The 4,399-nt window shown below is 34.9% G+C and overlaps 1 long non-coding RNA gene across 1 annotated transcript; it reads right to left on the bottom strand.

The window, feature by feature from the left end:
* Window positions 1-1,921: 1,921 nt before the first annotated feature.
* Window positions 1,922-2,542, bottom strand: LOC127158635 (uncharacterized). The gene is made up of 3 exons (XR_007826214.1): window positions 2,494-2,542; window positions 2,269-2,367; window positions 1,922-2,019 (listed from the first exon to the last, which is right to left on the bottom strand). It is a non-coding gene; the product is annotated as an uncharacterized LOC127158635 (long non-coding RNA).
* Window positions 2,543-4,399: the final 1,857 nt, after the last annotated feature.

A 4,399-nucleotide genomic window follows, 5' to 3' on the forward strand; every position in this document is an offset into this window, starting at 1 on the left:
GGCTTCATTAATTTGGAAAATTTAATACGTGGCCTTTTATTATTCCAGATGAACTTTGAGAGGTGTTTATTTAGATCTTTGAAAAATGAATTTGCTAAATAACTAGGTATGGACTGGAATAGATATAAAAGCTTAGGAAGCACACTCATTTTTATTACATTTATTCTCCCTAGAAATGAAATTGGGAGTAAGCACCATGTTTTCAAGTTAAGCTTGATTTTCTCTATAAGAGGAATATAATTGTTGCTTATAAGATCATTAAGTGAAGCTGTGACAAAAATACCTAGATATCTGAAGCCATTTCCTGATAACTGGAAAGGGGAAATTAATTTTAGATGTTCTAATGAAGATACATTTAAAGGTAATGAAATGTTTAACTGTTTAACTGTTACACGGACGGTCTCTGTGGCTCCCTCTATTCCCCACCAGCGGGAACCCTTACCGGAGTTCTAGAGACTACCTTTCCCACAATCCCGTGCCTGGGACTGCCACTTCCGGTTCCGGGTCTCCCGGTTCACTTCCCCTCTGTCGGCCATTTTAGAGTGTTGCGCGGGCCGGCGCTTCGCAAAGTTTTGTTAGTCATGCTATCAATCCTAAGCGTTCTTTTCTCGGACTGCCTACTCGTTGCCAACCGGACTGTTTATCGTGTGAGTGAACCTTTGCTGCCTGCCTTTTACCGACCCTCGCGTTCCCCCTGGATTATTCCCTTTGATCGCCACCGGCCCCGACTTCTTGCATGGACTTTGACTACCGATTGGATTTACCTTCACCACACCTGTCCGCCGTTGTTGACCCGAGCTTGTTGTTTATGTCTGAGTGTTTAACAAAGCTGTTGCAAATGGATCCAACGCCTCCGGATTCTTCCGTGACTCCGTTACATTAACACACACAGAATGACTATCAAAAGAGAAATGTTTATTAAAAACTACAAGAGAAAACATTCAAAAGTAACATGCATGTGAAAAGAAATGCAGAAAAGGTATAGCATTAGAAGGTACAGAGTTTATAAATGAAGCACTGAGCATTTGCTGACCATTTTGTCTGGTAAATTCTGTATATTGTATAAAACTACTGCACAAAAACACTACTTTACAATAATTGTACAATTAGTTAATAGTTTCTTTCTTTCTTTCTTTTTTACACAAACAAAAAATAAAACCACAACATTAACACTGACATTATAAACATTTAACACAAGCAAATGTGTGAAGTATTGTGAGCATGTGTATGAATGAGTGTGAACTCCATTTCTACTGAACAACACAGAACAAGCATCTGACATTTTGTTTTTACAGACTATACACTTACGGTTTGTTTCATAGTCCATGATTGCATACAGAAAATGCATCACTGCCAATTTTCATTATCTCTTTAAGATAATTGATGTAGTCATGAAGCCCCATCAGCTCAGCAAAGGCGTGCGACGTCTTTGACATTATCCAGGGCGGCCTCCTCCTTTAAAACCACTGTTGCATCAGATCATTTCTCCTCTTTGTCCAGCATTCATCCCAGTCACCACCTGCTCTTCATCAGTGGCCTAAAAGAGAAAAACATTTAAAAAAGAAAACATTTAGTTCAAATGTAACCATTTTCAAACAGAGGTGCATCCAATTCTGTAAGGATGGGTAACTAGACTGTTTTATTATTTCAACCATATTGTGTGGTTGTTTATTGTCTTCGTCTACCACAGTGCTCTAGATTACTACAGTAGCAGACAACGGTAACATTTATTTTCTAAAACATAATTCCCATAAATCTTAAAAGAATGAAGCTCTCTTAAGTCTCTGGCCTTTTAATCTCTACATAAAACATTCTTTTACACTTTTTACACTGGCTTTCAACATCTACAAAAAAGTAAACATTCTTTTACTACTAGTCAAAAAAATACATAATATGGAATTATGACATTATGACCTTTACTTGCCTTATACTGTCTTTCCCTCTCTTCTGAAGAAGCTGAGGAGATCGCCTCCTCTCACACAGTCTTCCGTGCCGTTAACTCCAGAGCTGGTTTGAGTTCTGCAATGAAAAACACGCACATTAATTATTTAATTAAAATGTGAAGAAATAATCATACTATTTTTGCATCAAAATATTAAGTAAACAGGCAGAAGACAATGGAAACATTTATTTTCTACAAATAGCTCATATCAATCAAAAAAGAATGAATCTATCCTGTCTCTGGCTTTGAACATCTACATAAAACATATTTTTACTCTTAGACAAAAAAACTAATAAATTAAATAAAAGATAACATTAAATTATTACCTTTACTTGCCTTAAATTGCCTTTCCCTCTTTTCTAAAGCTCAGAAAATCGCATCGTCACACAAGTAGGCTCCTGTGGTGTTAGCCCCAAAGTTGAGTTCTGCAAAAAACAGGACATCAATGGTTTAAATAAAATGTGAACAAGTCATCATACTGTTGTTGCATCAAAATGAGAAGTAAACAGGCAGAAGACAACAGAAACATGTATTTTTTAAAAATAACTCACATTAATCCTGAAAGAATGAAGCTCTCATGTTTCTGGCTTTCAACATCTACAAAAAAGCAAACATTCTTTTAACAATAGTAAAAAAAAAAAAAAAAAATGATAATATAGAAATTACAACCTCTACTTGCCTTATACCGTCTTTCCCTCTCTTCTGAAGAAGCCGAGCCGATCGTCTCCTCTCACATGCGGTCTTCTGTGTCGTTAACTCCCGGCGCGGACACAATGAAGACTCGAAGCTCAACAAGTCTGAAATATTACATGCAAAACATTACTTTTAACAATTAAAACTTAATCAGCCTCAAAATAATTAAGCTAGTCTTCATTACACGACGCCATTTTCTTTAGGAAGCTACTTTCAGTTTAATCGCGGAAAAAAAGTTTACGAATTAACATGTAAATCTGTTAATAATCCTCTATTAACACGTAAATCTTGTGTAAATATGACATATGAAACTCACAGATGTTGTATTAAAGCTATCTCTTCCGTTCAATGGAGGCCGTTATGACTATTTCTGAGGCGAAAAGCGCGTCAGTGTATTTTACAATAAAAGCTCTTTTCCGACTTTTCCCGCATTCCATTAAATCTCAAAATACTCCCGGACACACAAAATGAATAATGACTTTACATTTTTAATCTTTACTTACCGAAAATCGTCCTTCACTCACTTCCATCTGCAGACACTGAGAAAATGGCCGCTTCTCGCACTTTTTGACGTACAGTGGACACGACGTGCCTGCTCTCTCTCGGGTCCGCGTTCCTAACCCAGCACCGCTGGGTTATAAATTAAGACCAGTTTTAACCCAGAATTGGGTTAAATTAACCCAACGTTCTTACCCAGCGGTCTCAACCCAGCATTTGGGTTGAAAAAACAACCCAGCGTTTTTTGAGTGCATGTTTCAGGTATTGTGCCTTGATCTAAAATAGCTTGTAAAGCTGGCATAAAAATGTTAGAAAGCTTGGCCAAAATGATTTGTAAAATTCTGTGGGAAAACCATCGTGTCCTGGTGACTTGTTAGATGACATTGATTTAATTGCAGCCAGGACCTCTTCTGATGTTATAGGCGAATTAAGGTAATCCCTGTCTTCATTTGAAATAACCGGAAGAGAAATATTATAAAAAAAAAAGTTTGAAATTCTAAGCTAAAACATGTTTCAAAATATATTTACATAAATATATTTTCTACTGATGTATTTCTAAAAAACTATATTTCTACATTTTAAATATATTTTAAAAATATACAAAAAATTGTCAAAAATATATATTTACTAAAATATATTTACGTTTGGCCACATATAAATATGTATTTTTAAAGAGTATTTAATATAAATATATATTTTGTCCTCTGTATATTTCAGTCCAAAAAATGCATTTTCTTGCCACAGAAATACATTTAGAAATATATTTTAGTATATGATGGTTGATGCTAAATATATTTACTATTTCAAAAAATATATTTCATTGAGCTTCACTGTTTGCAAAATATATTTAGCATATGTTACAAATATATTTTGGCCACAAAAAAAATATATATATTGTTTTGCCATATGGGAAAGGACAGCAGGACTATAGTTTTTAGACCAGTTTCTGATAATATTTTAACCTTCAATAGAAGAACAAAACTACATGAACAAACATAGACATAATCAAAGACAGATCTTAAATTAAGAACAGACTCAATATCAATTACAAGCAGAACTTGTGGTTAAAGTAGAAATGTTCACTGAAAAATCATAATTTAAACTCTACTAAACAACAATAAAGCTCAGTGATTTTTCTCCTCTATATCAACACTAATACATCAGCACTTTATTTTTGTACTGAAGATCTTGTGGCGATAGTAAATCACAGCAGACAGTCATTAGCAGCAAACACCAGCAGAACTGTAAACAATACACAATCGTGTG

The sequence above is a fragment of the Labeo rohita genome, unplaced genomic scaffold, assembly GCF_022985175.1.
Source record: "Labeo rohita strain BAU-BD-2019 unplaced genomic scaffold, IGBB_LRoh.1.0 scaffold_162, whole genome shotgun sequence".
Classification (NCBI taxonomy): Eukaryota; Metazoa; Chordata; class Actinopteri; order Cypriniformes; family Cyprinidae; genus Labeo; species Labeo rohita.